This window comes from Lathamus discolor, chromosome 13 (assembly GCF_037157495.1).
Source record: "Lathamus discolor isolate bLatDis1 chromosome 13, bLatDis1.hap1, whole genome shotgun sequence".
Classification (NCBI taxonomy): Eukaryota; Metazoa; Chordata; class Aves; order Psittaciformes; family Psittacidae; genus Lathamus; species Lathamus discolor.
Window position 1 is genome coordinate 5,516,544 of NC_088896.1, and position 22,061 is coordinate 5,538,604.

The window sequence follows — 22,061 nt, forward strand, 5'->3', positions numbered from 1 at the left end:
TTCTATGATGTCAAAGCCTGATGGTGACATCAGTTAATCATCACAGGAACTACTATGATGCCCCGGGCAGTTACTGGCTGAAACAGACAGGAGATAAATGCTTGAATGAAGGAAGAAAAAGATTCTGTTCAGATAAGTGCATGGGATAAGGCAGAAAAGAGATAGGTTAAAGGAGCTTTTATGTGCAGAAAGTAATATTTCCCTGTCTGTGGCAGAGATTAGTGCTTTTCTGCAAGGTAAAGAACCTTCAAGGAAATACACTCTAAATAGGCAGATGTATCCAAATACAATAGCAAGAGATTGCTTTTTTAGATGGGCTATAATTATAACCCCATGTACCTGGGGGTACATGAAGCAGGGAGACACTCTTTCTTTCCTGGAATGTTTCTAGATCCCAGAAACCTACTTCATACACAGAGAAGCTAAAGTATTCCAACTGGATCTCCATTTCCACTGCACTTGAAGTGTATTATACTTCCAGGATGTAATTTGTTTTAGTGAATTAGCTTTTATTCCTAAATAGCTAGTGACCACAGGGCTAAAGACAGCTCTCCAGAAAGTGACCTTGAAGATCACACACCATTACCGATGCCTTGTTTAAACTGCAGGGAAGTGTTAGGACTGCATAATAAGATGTTGATTGTCAGGCTGAGCAAGCTGAGATGAAGATGACGTTGGGAGCTACTGCTTCGCCATCTTTGCCTGCACTGTTCTAAATGCTTTTCTTCATTCTCTCTTCATCCGCTATCTTTCCTCTGCAAACTTCCTGAAGATAAGTTCCAGTTCTTCGTGGACAAATATTTGTCAGAATAAATAGGGAGGCAGAGGAAAAGTGTTTGTTTTATACCTCGGTGGGGTGATAAAAGAAATCTCAGGGCAGGCTGCAGCCTCTGACCATTGTTCCTTTGTGTTTGTGGCAGAAACAGTTTGGGCTGTATTGATTTCTTGTGAAATGAAATGTTAACAAATGTGTTAGCAGCAAGGGAAGATGTTTCCTTCTCTCGCTTGCGGATCTTCTGAGCCTGGAGGATTTTCTAACCTTTATTCCTCAAAGCCCTGGTTGGAAATTCAGTGAGTTCATGGGGAAACTCAATGCAACAATGAGTTGTGCGTTGAGCTGGCTTCTCCCCGTGATGGAGGCTGTGGTATATGTGATGTGAGCCTGTCTGGTCCCTTCCAACCCTTGGGATTCTGTGTCAGAAAATAACAACAAAATATCCACAAAACTTTAGACACAAGGCAGTGAACATTAGAAATAACGTTGCTAACTTTCTTTTTCCTTGAAAATCCTCATTATTTTAACATTTATTAACAAATATTCTCTTGAGAAAGGGGGGATCAATGCAAAGCTAGTCTTGTAATAACCTGCAAGCTGAGGCAGCCATGGACAGCACAGCCCGGGAGCAAATCTGGGTACCACACCATGCTTTAGAGGTGCCAGCATCTGTGGGGAAGAACATCTGAAGCTTCTTTGCTATTTTCCATCTCCTAACAGGAAAAAGGCTAGTGAGGGAAATCAATGAGGATCAGCCCCTCCTGGTCTCCACTGAATGTTTGGTTTTAAGCAGCAGATCTGTTCCAAATCTCAGTAAAATGCACCTAATCCATGTACTTTGTGTTGTAGCACTCAGCTCATAAGCTGCCCTCCAGCACTGTTGCTGAGTACCATTATCTGATGCATCAATCCCATAACATTCTGCTTCTCCATATGTGACCTCCCTGCATTGTATGGCTGTTTGCAGGGTTATCCAGGTGCACTGTGCTGTAAGTACAAGCTCCTAACATGCTTTCCCTCCTGTAGTTTATGGCTTTCACTGTTCTGGCAGGGAACAAAAGGATCTGACCTTCCCAAGGGCGAGCAGGGAAGTTACTAAATAACCGAGTTCTCCCTTCCCCAAAAGGCTGTAAATTGTGTTGAAATAGTGGTTTCATGATATGCCAGATGAGAAGCCGCTGTAGGCCACCAAATGACTTTTAATTGGACATGAACCAGAGGAAATGCTTTATCCTGGAAAACTCACACCTCCCTCTCTTGCGGAGCACATGCGTTTGTTGCCTGCTCTCTCCAGCCATCCTCCTGCTGGAAGCACCACAGTGTCCATGGGTCAGGAAGGGTCATGGTCCACCTCAGGAAAGGACACCTCCGATCACTGTCATCCTCTCCATTGAAAGCTCAGGGACAGCTCAAGGTCTTCGGGCACGCTGAAGATTTGGCTACATGGGAAGGACCCAGTGCTGGGTTCAAGGTGGGCAGCGCTGGGGAGTCCACAGCATCTTGTGGATTTGGGTTGGTTGGCTTTGGGGACAGGTCCTGTGAGCTACAGAGATAGGAGGACAAGAGGTGGAAACAATTCTGCTCGATTGAGAACTTAATGAATGGTAGGAAAGTAAGACCCCAAAGCCAGCAGGTAACCAAAGTGGTCTCGTGACATTGCTGCAGCTCACATTCATGTTCTTGTCTTTCTGAAGAAGGCAAGACAAGCAGCACCACAACAGACTTCTCTTTCTGCCTCTGTAGCTTGTATTAAACACCATAAAAAGTTCCCTTTCTTCAGGACATAGCCCTTCCAAAAAGGCTCTTGCACACAACTTGCTCCTCCTCTTAGCTATTTTTTTCCATGCTTTGACATCATTATGTGAGGGACATTACTGAGCTCCTAACTGTGGAAGAAATGGTTCTGAGCCAAACTGTTCTGCTGCAAGAGGGTTTTTTCCATGGCTCCATCTGAACACAGCCAACACGATTTTCTCTAGCTCCAGTTTTATAGCAGAGATTTCTGAAGCCCTACCCCGAGGTCACCAACTTGTGGGGAAGTAACACGTGGTCAATCAGACTTGTGATTTCTGCCCCCCCAGCCAATAAGTATCAGTGCTACTTTTCACACTCTTGGGGAATGACCCTAATTAGGCTTATTAAAGTTAGCTCTATCTTAATTGTGCAGCCACGATCCTACAAACACCTCTGCATATGTACAAACGTTATTGATGTTAAGAGCTCCTGCTAAAGCCAGTGAGGCTGAATCCGTGCTGAAAGTTGAATGTGTTTATTAGTGCTGGTGAGTAGAAGGTCTGCACCCTGACATTCACTGCATTTAGGGCTAATAGAGGACTTTCTGATCACTAAAGCAGTGTTTTAGATAGATTGTCTAAAGATGGAAGGGTTTCATATGAAATAAAAACTGAACCAATCATGTCCTCAAAGCACAATTCCAAGAATATTTTCTTTTCCTTTCAAGGAAAATATGAGTTTAATGGATTTTTATGCAACATTATTGTGGCTGAGCACTGTACTGGTGTCTTCAGAGCTGCTTACCAAGTGTCGTCACTGCACCAGTTGCAGTTTCCTAATGCATTTCATCTCTAAAGCAATGTAGTCATTTCCACTCCGGAGGTTGTTTTGCTCAGAGCATTGCTCACTGGACGTTGCTGAGAGCACTCAAGCCATGTGAAGGCTGGCTCATGTCTCATGCAGCTTTACCAGCCAGGAGCACTGTTCCTGCCCATTCTGGTACCATGGAAGCTAGTGGTAACTGCAAGAGATGGGGCTTGAAGCTGCACCAAGCCTGCGTACATCCACCTTACCTGTAAATAACACTGTCCTTGCAACTCCTGGGGCTGGCACTGTGTCCTGGCTTGAGATCAGATGTCCCATGGGGACTGACAGTGGCCTGTTTCAATCCGCTCTCAGTTGTTCCATGCTTCAGTAAGATACAGCCCTTTTCTTCATGTATCTTTTGAGTCTTCTGCTTGTCAGGTCTCTGATGCTGGGCTGTGATCTCCAGGAGAGGCCTCCTGTGTATTTCTTTGTTCATTGACTAATGGGAGCCTCGGGAAGGAGATGTGCACCGTGGATGTGAGTGTGCTGCAGGTTCGATTCACTGTAGCATGTCCTATTGAGAGCAACCCAAGCTTCACTGCTGCCATGACTTACTGTGTATTTATCTCCTCTGGGCTATGGATCATCAGTTCATGAATTAAACTCATTGCTTCTTTAGAGAGAGGCTACATGAGAGCATCCCACTGAGCTCTTGGTTTTGGTGATTCTGAGCTATTCAGAAGCCTGGTTTTGAATGTGTTAGGATAGATGGAAAGAGTTCCATTTGTTTTAGGGGGACATTTGCTTGAGGTTATCCATGAAGAAGAGGCACCACCTGAAGATGTGTTGAAAGTACTTCTTCCTTCCCATTGATTTCACAAGAGCCAAAGAGGTGGGCAGTCTGGTTATGCAGTAGAGCCACCACCATAGGTCAAGGCAAGCCCTCTGCCCTTGTCTGGACCCAGTAGGCAGCTGAACGTGAACAGTGGTTGTTATCACAAACCCCACCATTTGCTGTGGAGATCTCTAATGAGGCAGGAACGTTGGCATTTTTCCAGCACGTCGCCCCTGTTGGCTGCCCTCCCATTTGGTCGTGCTAAATGAGTAGGTAAATAGGCCTTTCATGAAACCTAACACCCGCCCTACCTAATCCCCCCTGCCTTCAGACTGTGGGGCTAATCAGTTGTTTTGACATAATCGGGATCCAAATTCTATGAGGAACATGGCCAAGGAGAGTTCAAATCCAAGACCAAGATTAATGAGAACTTCAAAGAAATTTACCACCAAATGTTACTAATTTAGTACGCCCTGTGTTTGAAACCAATGACCTAATTGGAAACTATATTCTTTAAAAGCCATTATATCCCAGCTCTTTAGTATTCAGGAGGTGGCTTCTGAGATCAGAGTCGGTTTATGTCATGTGGTAGGATGGGACAGTGGAATTCCACCCCACCTCCCTAAAACTGGGATCAAATATCCTGCTGTTGACTGCATTAGGTGATTGTGCTCTTAATACACAATAAATAACAGATTCATAATCAGACAAACAATTTCCTTCTGCTCTCCAATAGCTTGAGTATAATGTTACAAATCTTTTAAAGCTGGTTAGAGAAATGAAAGGTCTGATTAACTCTGCTGTCATGTTGCCAAAAAATCAGCACATCAAACCAAAATGTACTTAGCATAAAAATGTACATTATTGCACGGGGCTGCAATCTGCCTTCCCAGAGCTCCACCGAGGTCTATGTGCAGGAGTCAGTCCTGCACTGGGGAATGGGATTTGGGAAGAAAGCCTGAGGAGAAAATCAGATCACTGATCCCTTTACAGCAAAGACCCATCAACCTGCTGTGGAGTTTCAGGCGTGCTGTGGTCAAGCTTAGGCATATCTCTGTGTGATACCTTCTTCCTGGCACTGCCACAGGGTTCCATACCCTGTCCTGCTGTCAGCTGCAATGAAGCTGTTTGTGCTGCATCAGACCCTGCTGATTCCCCCACAAGAGCCAGGATGGAGGCACTCATGTTGGAGAGCCTGCAGGGTTTGCCCAGCAGATGAGTTCGGATAGAGTGTGGACATACAGATAGTTCAGATAGAGCTGCTGCAAATGGAAATCTTCTATAGGTGTAGACTGTAGGTCACCACTTTCTGTATATAAAGGAGGATGAACGCGTTTTAACCTTGGTCATTTACTTCACTGTGAACTGAACTATCTTCTGACAGTGCCTGTTTCTCTGCTCTGACTGCAGGGAGACTGTAATGGTTGTTCAGACTTGCGTCTTCATCTCCTGAGCATCGGTGTGTATACTTAAGAACAACCCCATCCTCAGCAAGGTGCCCACATCGCACATCCAGGCTATGAAGGAGCGGCACAGCCATCTCCACTTTGCTGAAGATAAGGTGCCTTGTGGGTTAGACCCACATTTGTACCCTGACAGGTACCGAGCCCTTGCCTTTCTCATTACCTGGCCTCTCTGCAGCTAAATCAAAGCTGCGGTGAATGTAAGACAACAGAGGGAAGCAGCTTCCCCAAGCCTTGGTGATGTTTTAGCTGCAGGGCTGCCTCCAAAATCAGGCACCAGATTCAGCCACAGCTGCTGCAGAACACTGGGTGTCCATCCTGCACTATCTGATGCCTGCAGTTTTGCATGGGGAGCTGCTGGTGGTTGCACAGAAAGGCTGCTCCAGACAGCAGAGATGGAGGTCTTTATGGTTAGAAGTTCTTCAGCTCAAAAGCTGTGAGTCTTTTCAAAATGAGCTGGGTTTATCTGAAGTAATGAGAATACATTTCTACCCGTTGAGGATGCTGGTGTCTAAGGTGGAGCTCTGAAGCAAAGTCCTCTTTAAAAAGTCTTGATTGATATTCCTGGGCAAAAGAACAGCTCTGGAAGGAGCTACAGAGAAAGCTTTGGCCCTACATCTGAATAACCTCTCAGCTGATTATTTGGGATGTACCGCAGTCCATTTCAGACAGTGCAGAAGATCTGGGATAACTCATTTGCAAACACTGCCATCTCCCATGTGGTTCATACCCCACTGCTAAGGTGGCAAACAGACCAGGAAAGAAGAAACCTAAAGCCAGGCTGTGAGGTGCTGACCTGCCACGGCAGATGGGGGCAAAGAGCTTCTCTGGAGCTAAGTGACCTTCTGTTTCTATTGGTGTTTACATGGTATCTCAGGCTACTGCTGGTATTTCCCTTTCCTAAACCAAAAGCAGAATTCCCCCTCTCTGCCTGACTTCGGTGTCGAGAGCAGTTGTCAATTAAAAAATAAATAAAGGAATAACAAAAGAGAAAAGAGGCCTTGACCAGACTGGAGCAATTTGGATACATTCAACCTTTAAGAAAGATTCCTTGTTTTCACATCAGGGATATTTTGCCGATAGCTGCTCAGTGAACATCAAGGAAGGTTTTTCTTGGGTCATTTTCAGAGCACAGTTTAAAAAAGGAAAGAAAGAAAACCCCAAAACTAAGTGGGTTCCTTTGTTGGCTGAGGTTGACTCCTGCTTGGGTGAGGGTTACCGAACACAGCCTGGTGGCAATCAGTGAGGTGTGATCATGGTCAGCTGAGCTGTACAATTGGCCCCCTACCAAAGACATTTCTCTGTGTTCCCAGTGTTAACAGAATCCCAGACTAGTTTGGGTTGGGAAGGACCTTAAGATCATCCAGTTCCAACCCCCTGCCTTGGGCAGGGACACCTCACACTAGACTGCGTCAGCCAAGGCTCTGTCCAGCCTGGCCTTGAACACTGCCAGGGATGGAGCATCCACAGCTTCCCTGGGCAACCCATTCCAGTGCCTCAGCACCCTCACAGTAAAGAACTTCCTCCTTAGATCCAATCTAAACTTCCCCTGTCTGATCATCTATTGGAGATTTACTAATTTATGCTTGAAAATGATCCTTTCCTGCTCCAATGCAGGACATATCCCTGTTAAAGGCAGCGCTGAAGCACACACTAGAGTCGAAGCACTCACCATTCCCGCATCTGCTGAGGAGGGCTGGAGATTTAAGTGATTTCCTCTTCAGGGCCTTACAAGCCTTGTGGGGTTCGTGCCACCTTAGGAGTCTGGGCACAGCTTGAAAGGCTTAAGTGCAGGAGAGACCGTATTTCCCAGAAAAGGGAAATTTGTATTTTATAAACCCCTCAGTACCCGTTTTGCTCACATCCATTTTATGATTATAATTACTTGGATTACTTTTATTTTAGATGAAGGAAAATAATAATGAAAGGATAACTAAATAAAAAAAGGCACAGAAAAAGCAGGAAAACACTGTGGTTTCTGTTCAGAATGTTTAACCCTTCAGCAAGAGGAAGAGCTGGATCTTTAGATGTGGAGGAAAAGGCTGCTTGTAGTTACATAAAACTACTAAGATTTCTGCTCTTTTCAATGGAGCATTCATTCCTGCCCTTGAAGAAAGGTGAATCTCCCATGCCTTTTCTGTGCTTAAACAAGTTGTGGTTCTCCAGATGTGCAACAAAATTGGACATAATAAATGCACATATATATAATAGATATTGTATCTACACACAAAAAATGTATATAATATATATAATTTCCCCCAGGAATACCTACAGCATTTCTCCATCCTTGCTGGGCTGTATGCAGAGGGGAATGCTGTAGAGCTCAGCCCAGGGCAGATGGGGATGAGAAGGCAATCTATGCTGCAGCAAAGTGAGTTTTGTTTGTTCTCAGCAACTATGCTGTATCCATGCAGGTACAGTGGATGAATTGAGTAATGGATATCCAGTGCCTGTAATCCTGTACATGCCTTTGAGTGTGATAACTGTTAAAACAAGAGAAAACCCAAAGTGATTGCTGTAAACCCTGTGTCTTCATAAACACCGCTCATCCCTTTTCCACTTCTCATTACAGTGATGGAAGCTGCCTTTTCTTCTTGCTATAATACATAAAGCCCAACAAAGGACATAAAACTTGTTCTTTCTAGAGGGTCCCACCGCACTGGGCTATGCCTGCATATTTGAGATGCCCAAAGCTCAGAGCACCAGAAGCTCTGCCTGGATTTGCTGAATATTATCGACCTTTTCTGGGTGTTTCATCCAACAAAAAGACACAGCATTTTTTCCTGGGTCCCTTATGAGCCCCAAGAAGCAAGTGCCATGTACTTTACACCCGCTGCACAGTGCGTGGCAGGCTCCTAGCAAAGCAAGCAGATGTATTGCTCTGTGCAGTGGCAATCAGGAAGGGAATTAAAATTATGATATGTTGCCATGGTAATGAAGTCCCGGGATTTGGCTAGGAGGAAAAGTGAGGTTGTAGCTGGTTGCTTATGAATTCCTCAGTAGGCTTTTCAATACTCTCTTCCCTTTAAATGAAATTGGAGAAAGACTTGCAGTTCATAGCGGGGATAAAAATTTTATGAAGCTAAATCTAGGCAGTGTTTTAGTGTCAGTCAGCATTAACCCACAGCATGAACACGTAAATAATTGACATGTCAAACACCCCAGTGCTCTGGGGTAGAGCACCAGCAGCACTTGAGGGCTGGCGCTCCACAGGCAGCCCTGAAGCTCATGAGCTGCATCCCAAGCATCCAAGCACTGGATGAAAACACTTCCTTCCCTGCATCCTCCCATTGCCATACATCCTTATAGGCTTTCTTCTGGCCAGAATAAACCAAGATAAACCTGACAGGTTTCCTCTGGCTTGGAGCAGGTGAGTTTAGCTACTTAGGGAAGTATTTGCAGCCTTCTCTTGAAGACCAGAGTTCTGCTTATCTATAGGCTGTGGTCAGCAGGACGGCTGTGAGCTGAGGTTTGCAGGTGTGAGATCGATTCTGCCCCTGCCAAATAAAGAGAATCCTGAAATAAATGAACAATAGAATGAATGCACTTCAAAAAAATCATAGAAAAATAGAGTGAAAAGATTGCAAAGCACTGCTTGTTTGTGAGGGTGAGGATTTGGGTTGAAAAGGGATAATCAATGGAGATTTAAGACAACAAAAGGTGGAAGGTTTTTTGACCAACCCTGGCCTTAGTTCCCCCTTACATTTATAAGAAGCTTAAGTACAGCTGGCTGAAAATTAATTTGCAAAGAGAAAATACCATGATAAACCCCAAGTTTTAAGGTTTTCAGCAGAAATAACACCAGGAAAAGGAAACTGCTCCCAGCTTTTCCTCAAACATGATTTTATCATTCTTTTTTCTGCTTTTCTCTTCCTACCTCATTTTTTCAGAGGTAAATTGGAGAGGCAGAGGATGAGAACAGATCACTGTCTGCAGGGCAGGACAGAGAGCCAGGGGGAAGAGCAAGGGAACAAAACCAAATCACAGAACATGGGCAGTTTGAGGGCTTTCAAGGACCATTTTCAGGGAGAGAAATAGAGACATTTTCTTGTGAGAGGGAGGTGCTCTACACTGTGCTAGAGGCTCAGGTGAAAAAAGCTCACTAGAAAGTAATGCTATGTGGAGAATTCTTCCCCCTGCTCAGATCCATGGAAAAGCCATGCAGGAAGATAGGATGAGGCTCCTCAGTTGCCTGCAGCCTCAAGCCTCATCTATGGCACCCATTCCCCTTTGCTCCTCCTGGACCCTTGTACCCCCTGCTTTCCCCTGCAGAGCCAGAGAGCGGGCTGTATCTCGCAGCAAACCCTACCAAAGCCCAACCCTTCCACTTGCAAGCATCTAGTTTTCCATGTTTATTCCCTTGTTCCCACACAGCCACCAGCACTAATTCCAGGTGGGATTGGCAGCTGCTGGGAAGGGGAAATCTCAGCTTGTTGTGACAGCAGCATGGATGTTTGTTGGGCAAATATATGTGTACAAGTAAAACTTCCCCCTTGCTGTTACAGCTGCTGTCAGCCTTGGTTGAGCCTCTCCACACTGCGGTGCAGCAGGGTTTCATTTGGCTTTGGAGGGTTTTAATGTCAGTCTCAACATGCATTCCACCATGGCTGTAAAACAAGCACTTCACTGTTAGAGAACACAGGTGGAGGTGGACCAGCTTGATATTGCTGGATGGGACACCCTTCACCTGCTTCAGTGTGCAGCCGTAGCCAATCCACATTGCAACCAGGGTGACTGCTAAGAGCAAATATCTCAGAGCTCTTCTCAGCTCTATATAACTGTAAAGAAAGTGAAAACAAAAGGTGAAATAAAGCAATCGGTGCTATCACCTTCTGCAGGGCTCCTGCTGGGTGCCTCTGCTGTGCAAGAGAGAAAGAAATGCAGGTCCCTAAGCTGCAGGATAGCCTGGGGGCACACCAGTATGGCTGTGGCACCGGTGAAGGCTGTAATCAGTGACTTTCACAGAGTTTGGGAACTCGTGGACCCTCCCAAGAGCAACACCATCTCTCCTCAGCAGGTGCTCCCATTTCCAGCAGTGATTGCATTCCCTAAAACCCACCTGCTAGAGGGGCTGCGTTTGAGTTTCACAGCCCTTACACAGATCAGTGACTGGTCCTCTGCTGGGGTGCTCAACCAGCACAGGGGCTTTTCCCCTCTGCTCCTGCACCTCTTGCTCTGGGGTGGGTTTGCAGTGTCCTGGAGCTGGCTTTGGGAGATTTTGAACTGCTTCAGCAGCCCATCTGGCATGTTACTTCTAAATAAGTATCTTTTGGACCATTATAAGAGGCAGAACCAGCGTCTTGTGGCAACTCTGGAAGAGAGAATGAAGTAAGTAAGGAGCTCAGAGCAACCAGACCTTGCAGAAATGCCTGGGGGGAAGTGGAGCCCTAGCCCTGTAAAAGAAGGGTCTCGTGGCTGGAGAGAGGGATGGTGCTGGGGGTTAGGATGGGGATGTTTCAACTCTTTAGAAGGTTGAGGGATTGAGCATTTGAGCAAATGCTGATGTAGTAAACTGATCTTTAATGGGCACTGCATGGTATTTGCCTTCCTCCTCTACAGAGCAGTCAGTGGGTGATAGCCTAGGAGAGGACCAAGTAGGCTTGTGTGAATGTGTGCTGCTCTCCTGGGTGTGTGGTCTGACCTGTCTGTGTTCAGTAGTGCAGAAGGACCATTTTGCTCTACTGGGAGGTGGGTGGTAGTCAACAGACCTTCTTCATTGCTCAGGCCCCTTAGGTGTCTTCTGTGGAGCTGTCATGGTAGAAGAGGGCACCGTGCTGAGCCTCACTAAAGCCTTTGCAGACCTCCAAAGTTTCGATGTTATTCAGATAATAGCAGTCTTTGTAGTCCCTATGGGACTTGAGGATATGCCAGGGCTTCTAATGATGCTCTGGTTTTGGGTTGAAGCAGGCCATTGTGAAAGGAATCTCCATTGCATTTGATATCAGGCCTCCCTCTAGAGCTATGGAGGCCAGGAGCACTGATTTTGCTAGGCACAGTGATGGGGTTTCTTTCAGCTGGGAATCAAATTGGGATTTTCCACGCTAGGGAAAACCTGAAGGCTCTAAGGTTTGGTGTTCAGGGCATCTCTTCTCTGCTATGAGCCTGGTAGAGGCCTCACACACCAAGAGAAAGTAAACATAGGAATTATTCCTGGCTCTTTCTCTCTGGTGCTACGCTTGGGCTGGCTCCACTGTGGCATGTGAATAGAGTGTCAGGTTCGCTGCTGTCAGATCAGTAGGTTCATTCTGCGTCTTTTTTTCCCTTTTTAGGCTATGAGAACACAAAAGTACCAAAGGAAAGACTTGTTTACCTCCCTACTGTGCTAAGTCAGGCCAGACTTATGTGATTGCTCACCCAGCCTGGGAAGCCATGGTCTTCAGATGCTCAGGGATGCAGAGGTGAGCAAGTGTGCTTAAATAAGCTTTTCTTTTTACTGCTAGATTTGAATGACTTCTAGAGCTGGTCAGAAATGGAAAATCACTGTGAGGTGTCTCTGTGGTGGGGATCTTTTGTGTCAATTGTTTTACCTTCTGTAGACTTCCAAATTGCGCCTATTTTGAGTTACTTATTGTTTAGAATCAGAAAGACTCCCAAGAATCTGTCTTTCCTTCCTTTTAAATAGTGCTTCTCAGTAACTGTTTAGTCGTACGTTCCACTTTGAGTACAAACTTGACGGTGTCAGAATCAGTTGTTACGTGTGAATTCACAAGGTGCCGATGCTGAACAGAGACGGTTGAAAACTCCTCCATTTAAAAGGTGTATCACTCGAATGTTTGTGAAATCCAAGCCAGCAATCACAAATCTCTGATAGCACATTCACAAAAGGGCTGTTAATACGTCTGAGGTAGGGATCAAGTCAAATTTCCTGCTAGGGACCATGGCGCAGAAAGTAAATAAAATAGAGAAAAACTAAATCTGAGCAGGACTCATGGTGTTGTTTAAGAGCAGTTTTTAATTACAAAAAGTTTCTCCAAAGTTTTTAATAGGTTTTTTTTGGTAAAAGCTCCCGTTTAGGCAAGCTTCCTTAATATTTTTTTCCAAAGAGTAAAATTAAACTGTGAAAGCCCCAGAGGTAACAGCACATCACTTCAGCCAAAACAACTAAAACCTCCAGCTGAAAAACAAACTGTATTTTAGAAACCCAAACTAGATTTTACTGAAAGAATGAAAACTTCCAAAGGAAATATGAACTGCTCTTCAGGAAGTGTGGGCAATGAGAAGGCCCCCCACTTACTGACTGCATTCCTTCAGCAAAAACCCTCTCATTTCCCGCTGGTAATGTGCAAATCTCCTATCAGCTGAAAAACATTGTGTTTTTGCATTAAAAGTAATTGCTGGAAGTTCTTAACCAGAAACAGGCTAGGTAAAGGGAATGGGTATAGAGGTATGGGATGAGTGCTGCCTCCCACTTGCAACTGTTTTGGGTGTCAGGAAGCATCTGAGTAGGGATGGCAGGTCTGTGGTGCCTGGCTTAATGAGGCAAATCATTACAGAAAGACAGGTCTCTAATGGCAAGCACTGGAAGTGTTGAATCTTTATTACAGTGTTCTCAGGGGTGTTCATTTTAATCAATGCCTGGATGGTCAGATTAAGTCTGTTTGCTCTCTTGTGTGAATTACTGTGCAATTCAGCATTAACAAAGGTCCAATTTTAGAGTGTTATTATTCAAGAAAGTAATACAAGCCTGGGACTACTGGCAAGGAATTAAACTTTTGAGGTCCATGCCAGTAGTCAGCTCCCTGAACTAGCTCTGGTGAATGAGTAGATCAAACAGAACTTTGACGTTCAGCTCAAGCAGAGCCACCACCCGTTCTGCAGACTTTCCATTAAGTTCTCCCCAATGCTTTTTAATTATGCTTCTGTTCTTCCCTTTTCTCTGGGGAGAGAAACTGGCTGCAGGGGAAGGACTATGGTTCCTCCTGGTACTATCTGTGCCAGTTAGATCGGGGAAGTACCAGAGACTTCAAAATGCTGGAGCTCCTGCCAGAGGGCTGGCATGACCTTGACTTCAGAGCCTTGCTTTTGACTATGCACGTTGGAGCTTTGTTTGCCCCTTGGCAGCTGTTTTTCAGAGGAGTGATGGCTCTTTTGGTGTCTGTTTTGACACGGGACTGTTTTAGTGAAGGTGTAGAGACAGTGTGAACCTTCATCAGTGACAGAAGTAAATTCAGACCAGTGTAGTCCTGATGGAGACCATTGGATTGTCCATGACTGTTTGCAAACCAGAACTCTGCATGCTGGTGCTTGCAGTCATGCCAGTTTCATTGGCTCAAGGGTGCCAGCCACCATGTCTTGTGGATATAGTCTCTGGAGACCAAGACTAGAGCTTAAAGGTTATTCTGTGTCGTACCTATCTAATCTCTATATTTAAGGGTAAAGCAGCTTCCCTGCTCCTGATAGATGGCCTTTTAGCTGAGCCTGGAGCTGTTCGTTCCTCACTGTCCCAGTGTCATCCTACTGCTGCTCTGAACTTGGCTATCTGGGACAACTGTCAGCTGGCTCCAGAAAGGGACAGCGTGAGGGTGGTTACAACTGTTTTCTGGTTTGCCTCCCACATGCTCTTTGGCCAGAAGTGAGAGGGTCTGAGCCAATAACTAAAAATACAGCCTGATAGCCTTGGATAAAGGTAAGTTTGCCAGATGTAGCTTCTCTGCAGGAATCTCTGCATCCGTTCTAGCGCACAATCATGTGTGATGTGAGGGGAAGCTGGTGTCCCACTGTTCCCATCTCCTGCCAAGGTGCCTTTGTCTCGGCTCATGCTGAGTCATGGCTGGTTGCAGCTGGAGATGAGTGGGCTCTTCTCCCAGGCAGATCTCCATCTCACCAGGGGCACTACCATAGAATAAATGAGGAAAACCTTTTTGCAGTGGGCCTTGCAAAGGCATTCTGGTGGATGGCTGTATTGCTCAAGGCAGTAGAAGACGATACTCATCATAGGCTGGGACATACTTTGGGTGGATGTACACCATAGATGATGGTAGATTTATGGGTCTAATGGTGCTGCGTGTGATGTTGCATTAGTAAACCTGAACTTGCTCGATACTGTGGGGAGCCAGCATTGATTTAGTACAGGTTTAGCCAATGCTCTATGCAGATTTTCTTTGTCCCATGCTCATATCCCCTCACTTTCCCTCCAAGTCTGTCCTTAGTGTAAAAGGAGATGCCAAGGTGAATCCAGGCATTACATCACGGACATCCTGTTGCTTCAGACCCCGGTGTGTGTTTGACTTGGCTAATGTTTCTTTCTCAAGATCGATGAGTGCCCATCCTGTTTGCATTTCTCTGAAGATAAAATAACCTCCCTGGGATTAGATTCCAGGTCTGGGCAGCCCAGCTGTGACAAAGGACAGGTGTGGGTCTGCCGGCAGGATGGGATGCTGCGGCATCCCTGCTGCCCTGTGCATGCCGCTCTTGCGAGACAAGCTATCTCCATGACCATTCCAATTAGATGGGGCCTCTGCTCCCCGCCCTGCTCAACAGGCTCTGTGTGTGTTTGGGGAGAAAAATGAGAGGGGGGAATTGGAAGATGTTACAGTCTGTAGGAAGTGTGGAGGAGAGAGTAATAGATGTGAGGAAAAAGACAACAAAGTAGTCCGAGAGTTGGGTTAAGAATGGGCATATTGATGCTATGCAACATGTCATCAATCCTGTTTAGGCAGGCTGTGCTTCTGATCTTGGCTTTGTGCTAGTTTCTCTTCTCTTACTTCCCAGCCTTGGTTGGGTCTGATCCCATGCATGTTGGGAAGGATCTTCCCCTTTGAAAGCAGAGGATCCCCATAGCTCCGCAGTGTCCCTTGAAAAGCCAAGCACAAAGGCTGCATAAACTGGCAGAGTTACAGCCATGGAGCCACCAGCAGCAAAGACAACTGTGAGCCAGTGCCTCCCATCCATCAGTAATTCAAGCTTCCTTTAAACACTGGTAAAAGCACTGGATGGGCACAGTACCCACAGCAACAGCCTGTGCTCAGTCCTCAAGAAGGTCTGTGTTTAAGGAAGAGGGGTGGTGGTTTCCAAAGTGAAAATTAAACGGCAAAGCCAAGGTGGGTCACAGATTGTAGGACTGGAAAGAGGCAGTGGTTTGGGTAAAATACAGGCTCTCCTGATTTCTTGGGGTACATTAGCAACTGAAGACCCAGTTATAGGCCAGGGTGTCGCTGTGCTAGCGCCTGTCCCCCATATTGCTGGTGGGAACTGTTTTCTGCTAGAGACCCTATGCCTCCTTTACAGGATGGGCATAACCGATTTTATTCTTCCCTCTGGGCTGTGAAGACAGTGACAGCAGGGGGCTAATCCTGTCCCAGGCTGGTGGTGTAAATCTCTCCTCTAACACACATGATGCAAACATGACCTTGCTCTTACACTCACCCAGGCTGTGTCAAATCCCAGCACCACTTGTTATGGGCTAAGGAGCAATCCAGAGCCAAGCTGGGACCAGCTCCTCTTCTGGCTGCACTGGGAAGGATACTCACTTGCACTCCAGCTTCAAAATGAAGCCTCTTGACCTGGGTCAGAGCAGATAACGCTGAGCACAAATCCCATGTTGAAAGATGTTGGTGATATAGATGCAACTTACTGCACTGCTCTTGATTCTTTATGTTACAGCAGAGGTACAGCTGCTGTGGTCTAACACCAGCTACTGTGAAGACAAAGGCTGCAAATAAAAGCCCCAAAAATGTAAATTCCTGTGACCAGTTATGCTTGGGGGAAGGCAAAGAAAGCAGAGTAACTGCAGAACTTAACCTGGGTTAACTAAACAGACTCTTTAACTCTGTTTCAACATTAGACTTCTAACATTACCTGCTTGGCATGTCATAGCCAGGGATAAGAGCCACCACACAGCGCACAGTCAATCACTGAGCCAGCTGCCCCCAGATGTGTTGGGACATAAAGCTTGTCAGGGAGAGCTCTTTCTCTGACATCCTTCATGACACAAGGAGAGAAATGGATAAAGGATGGAGAATCTCAGATGACAGGGCATGCACCAGCCACTAAATGGGGCTGAAGTGCAAATTCTTCTGCTGAATGGCATGCACTATAAGGTCTCTTTCCCCCTCCCTGACTTCCTTGACTTTCTATAAAGGTGAAGAGAGTAGTGCTGAACTTAGTCCTTCAGTTCCTTTAATTCTGCCCAAGACAGGCCACACTGTCTTTTCAATATATCTTTATGGGACAAGTGGAATTCAACTAGACACGTTCTCCCTATCGTTGTGCTGCCATTGACACACTGAAGGCAGATCAATTTAGGCTGTTACGTTTTCTCTTCCTTCTCTCCATTGCTGTCTGATTTTTTTCTTGCTCTTATTGCTTGGAGAGTGAATTCTTTTTCTCTGCTGATATGGATACTGAGGAGCAGCTCTGGGGCTGGGCCAGCCCTGACCGCTGTCCTTGATTTGTGTGCTCTTAGTTGAGTCCAGACTTGGCATTTCTGGTCTCTGCTTTTGGACTTAGATTTGCTCCAACTTCTGCCCTCTCCCCCTTTCAGAAGTCCCTCTTGAAAACCAAGTCTTTCAAAGTCTGCAGTGATTCCTCCCAGCTCCCTTTTCTGGGCTTCTCTGCAGGGACCTGAACAAAACACTGGAGCAAATACGAGCCTTTTTTTGGACGGCTTCATGGTTAAAGACACTTGACAGAGACTTGAGAGTGTTCTTTCCCCAGCTCTGTGTCGCTGACCTCCAGCAAACCATTTTATCTTCCCATTTCCTATCTGTGAACATGATAGAAATGTTCCCTTTCTTTCTCCCTTTGTCTGTCTTATCTATTTATATTTTAAGGTCTTTGGGGCAAGGATTGTCTCTTGACTGTACAAAGGCTGACAGACAAAGGCATTGACCTTATTTGGGATCTCTAAGTGTTAATGCGATAACAGTACTAGAACAGTGGATGAGTGCAAAATAGCAACACAGTCTATTTTGGAAGAGAAAGCAAAGTGTTTTCCCATCCTTATAATAGCTTCTGGGATGCAGTAATTAAGGCATCAAATAGAAAGCACATAAGAACATGCAGCTTTTCACATAAGTAAGTGAAAAACTGCATGTTCTACAAAAAACTCAACTGTTTCATCAGAATTGAGGTTATCTTCCTCAACTTCCCAGGTTTTGGTTGGTTTGGCTGGATTTTTTTTGGAGTGGGCTTTTTAACTTAAAATCCAGCCCCTGATAAAGGGAAGAGCTGGGACATGAGATGTTTGTAACTTGCCAAAGTTTTTAGGTTGCTTTGGGGTATTGAAGACTCTGGTAAGAACAGCTTCGCTGTACCTGCTCCATAACTCCTTGTTTCAACCAGTACAACTGCGTGTGAGGCTGTTCCTGACACTAGAGAAATGGCTTAATTTTCAACTGTATAAATACATTTTGGTGCTGCTTTCTTTCCTGGAAGAGGTTTTCCTTCTGTCACAATGCAGAGAAAAAACTTGTAAATATTGCTAGAATATGGTGCTCTTCCTCTCAAAAATGGCAGTGTTCTCTCATATCCATAGGTGTCCTGCCTTTTCACACAACCAGGGGAAAGTGTTAATATGCTGCTCATTAGGAAGCTGAAATTCCTGCCATCCTCTCCTGCATCCCAATCTAAACACATCTCATCTTCATCTGATGCAGAGATTCAAATGAAAATTAAAACGTTGGACTGAAAGGTAAACTCGGCAGGAAATCCTGCTTTCTCTCTTCAGCACTAGATGTGCTTTTGACCTCCTAAGATGTGACTTTGGGTTAATTTAAAACTAAATTCCCACTAGATTAAGCACAATCTGAAGACACAATAGGAGAATGGCAGAGAAGGGGAATCCAAGCAGCACTTAATGTCGTCTTTACTTGTGTTTCATGCTGAAAGATCAGTTCAGGTAGTGAATTATTAATGCTGCAGTCTGGCACAACCGTAGGCATGCAGCCTGCCAAAATGTAGGAAGTCCATTGTGAAGGCAGGATATTGGATCCCGTCGGTGCGAACAGGCGTGCTTCCATGTTTGAAAGTTCACAGTGGGAGAATTCAAATCAACCTCTGAGGTTGGCTGCAGATTAAACTCCTCCATTTTTAATTAGATGCTGCCCAAAGGACCTCATGTCAGGAAAAAAGTAACACTAAACCCATGGAAACACCCGTAATAATTGTCCTACAGATTCAGTCATTGTCAGTGGGGTAAAACATTAACATCCTTTTATTGTGCTCAAGCGTTTGCTTGGTTTGGGGTTTTTTCTTTTCCTGCAGTCCAACAACTTTAAAGCCTAATGAGTTAAGAATTGCCCAGGATGATAATGGGGCTGCTGAGACTCTTTAATGATTGGCATGGCTCATGAAGGGGAGAAACAAAACTGAAGGAGGCTCCCTGGGGAAGGGTGTAAGGCCACAAAGGGTTGAGTGGGCAACTTGGAGAAAGGGGCTGTTGCTTTCACACCGTTAGGTGTTTAAAGGAAGCCAAACCCTGGCCACAGCTGACTAATTTTGGCTAATTGGAACCCACATGGGTCAAGGCTTGGTGGCCTTGCTGCTGGTAGGTCAGGGCAGCATCCATCATTGGCCTCTTCTCTGAGCAGCAGCCCATCCGCAGCCTGTGACAGTGCATACAAGCAGGAAAACTGGGAGAAAGCTATTCCTTATGGAAGATCGTGTTGTGCTTGTTTGTCTTGGTGCTGCTTTCCCATAGCTGGGGTGGATGATCAAGGAAGTGCATACATAGACCAGTCTCATGGGATGTCCTTGCTCTACCTCCTGCTTCAGGGCCAATTTGCCACTGTAGAGCCTTTCTCTCCCTTCTCTGCTGACAGATTAGCTACTGTTCAACCACTGCTCATATCCTAGCTGAAATCCTAGGTAAAAACTGTAGCTGATGCTGGTGGTTACATGGGCTTTGAGCATCAGCAGGGATGGCTCTGGTATGAGGTTTCACTGTGGGAGCAGGGAGTGCAACTGAGTGACTTGAATAGCTTGTTTGGATCTTTGCTTCCAAACTGTGGATAAAAGAGCCTTTCTTGTGTAGCAACACTTCCAGAGATGCAGAATTCCCTTACAAAAGGACAGAAACCTTTGTGGTGGGTGCCTGGATGTGTGGGCTCAGCTATGGTGGAAGGTGTGGGCTGATATGCTGCCTGCTCACTCCTACTGTCTACTGCTGTGTGGAGGACTCGCCTGGTTTTAGACAATGCTCTGTAACTCAAATGCATCAATCCCAAAATACATCAGGCAAAAGTACAGTTTTGACAGCATCTCTGCCCATTCACATTTTCACTCTGGAAATATGATCGCAATACATGCTTGTTTGTGTTTACCAGCTATAATAATTGTATCAGTGCATTGGCTTGGACACAATGGCTCCCTAAAGCCTATTATATTTGGGGGTATTTTTTGTTTGTAACTGAAGTGCAGGATAGGGGAGGAAGGGTGGTTCAGGTGTTCCCAAATCCCACGATAACCTTAGAATTCTGGTTTGTAAAGCATTTCAGTCTATCTCGTTTTAATGCTACTGAACTAGCAGTTTAAGGGGGTTTTGCTGTTGGTAGGGTTTTGTTTGCTTTGCTTTCTAAAATGAAATGCCAGTTGGACCTGTGAGTCTCCGAAAACCTGAACCAAACTCACTTTTCTGCTCCATTTATTGCACAACTCTAGAAAAGGGGAAGGCTATCTGATGGTCTGTGGGCTCAAAATTGAGGGACATCTAGATCTAGCAGTTTCCACCAGCAGCTTGCTGGTATTTAGTGCAATATGGGATTGGTCAATGGTAATAAATCAGAGCTTTTCTCCCAAATAAACATGAATATGAAGTAAACCTGGAAGAATTTAGATGAAGGATATATAAACCTTTCTGAGATTATTGATGCCTGCTGTTTCCCTTTTCTACACTTGGCTTCTGCTACGAGGTTGTTGCCCTTTGACATTTGCTAAAACCAGCAAGTGGAGGAAATGACACTATGGCATTTATTAACCTGTAGCGTGGATGTTAAACAGGCTTCCCCAAGAGTGAGATACAGCTGCTCTGTGAGAAATAGCCCTTTAGAGCTTACCTGGACATAAAATACTATAAAACAGGCTTACTATGAAAATAATACTGGGTTGCAATGCAGTTGTGATTACAACATATTACAGCTCTTTCACTTGCACACTCTGCAAAGCTAGGACTGCTTTACTGGGAGTTTCAGCTCCACATATCCAACTTCCTTGCCGCTGACAGCTTATGTGCAATTGTGTCTTCCAGCACTGGTCCTTGCATGAGTGATCTGATGTCTTTGAAACAGGGTGGTCAATGCACACTTCTGAAGACATACTGCTTTTTCCTTTGGGTTGGGCTTTATCCAGTGCACTCCATTAGATGTTATTCCAGTCACACATTTCAGCCAAGATCAAAGCAGTAAAAATGAAGGGAGAAATGGTTCTGGCTTCAAAATAAACCAAAATTCTTCCATATCTTTTGGGATGTGAATCAATGGTCTCATTAAAAACAAAAGAGATGGTACACCAAAGGCATCACACAATTCTTTGGATGCCCAAGACAAAAAAGCTTCAAGCTGGACCAGTTTCTCCTGTTTCCTTCTCCAAGGAGAACAGAGATAAATATGTTCCCATGGGATGAACTACAAAAATGGGCCAGGGTGGAGGAATACATTTGTGTCTTTCTCCTCATCCTTCTGGGGAAGGTCTTAATGCCAAACCATACCTATGTCTGGGCACACTCTGGGCGGCCTTCAGGCCATAGGACTAACACCTGCCATGTGTTTTCTCTCATTCCCCTCCAAATGTGAGACTTTGAAACAATTCCTATCTACAGTTGTACTCAGAAAAGTCAAAGAAACGCACCTTGGAGGTACAAGGGCTCCAGGAACTTGTACACAGACAGCACATACCTCAAATCCCCTTAACGTAAGGGTACAAGGATCCTCAACAAGGCCAGAGGGATATTACAAGGTGTGCTCCTCTTGTCTCACCGGCATGGTGAAGATCTGCAGGGAGACTGCTGGGGAAGGAAATGGGATGGAGCAGCAGTTTGCTTCATGGTGTTTCAGTTGAAAGACCTCTTCTTCCTACAGGAATTCTTGCTCTGCCAGCTCCCTGGGTACTGCAGGCAGGGGCAGCACTGCTCACGTGCTGCTGCCCAAAAGGACACCTGAAATCCCGGAGGGTTCCTTGAGGAACGTCAGCAGTCCCTGTGGGCATCACAATGAGCATTTGTGCAGAGTCGTGAGTTAATCTGGTGAACAGAAGTGTGAGAATAGCCTTTGTCACAGTGTGTGGAGGTCACCAAAACTGTATAGAGCAGGAACGAAGGGTTCATCTCTCAAAACACAGCCTGGTTCCTTTTGCCCTCTCCCAGGCCAGAACGTTAGTTTTGGTTTGCAATTTGGTGTATTTATTCCCTTTCTCCTCCTCAGATGATTTTTTTCCTTTTCTTTGTTTTCAAGGCTACTTTAGCACTTGGCATTTAATAAAGCTTTGGATTTTTTTCTTGTCCAACCTCTATTTT

The 22,061-nt window shown here is 45.3% G+C and overlaps 1 long non-coding RNA gene across 2 annotated transcripts in view; it reads left to right on the top strand.

The window, feature by feature from the left end:
* Nucleotides 1-10,716: 10,716 nt before the first annotated feature.
* Nucleotides 10,717-22,061, top strand: part of LOC136021534 (uncharacterized) — a 63,400-nt gene continuing 52,055 nt past the window's right edge. Inside the window, exons 1-3 of one of the 2 annotated variants that reach the window (XR_010615806.1) lie at nucleotides 10,717-10,942; nucleotides 11,884-12,012; nucleotides 18,090-19,075. This is a non-coding gene — a long non-coding RNA (uncharacterized LOC136021534). Of the gene's footprint in view, nucleotides 10,943-11,883; nucleotides 12,013-18,089; nucleotides 19,076-22,061 lie in introns of those variants that run through there. The other variant, XR_010615807.1, reaches the window with a different exon arrangement.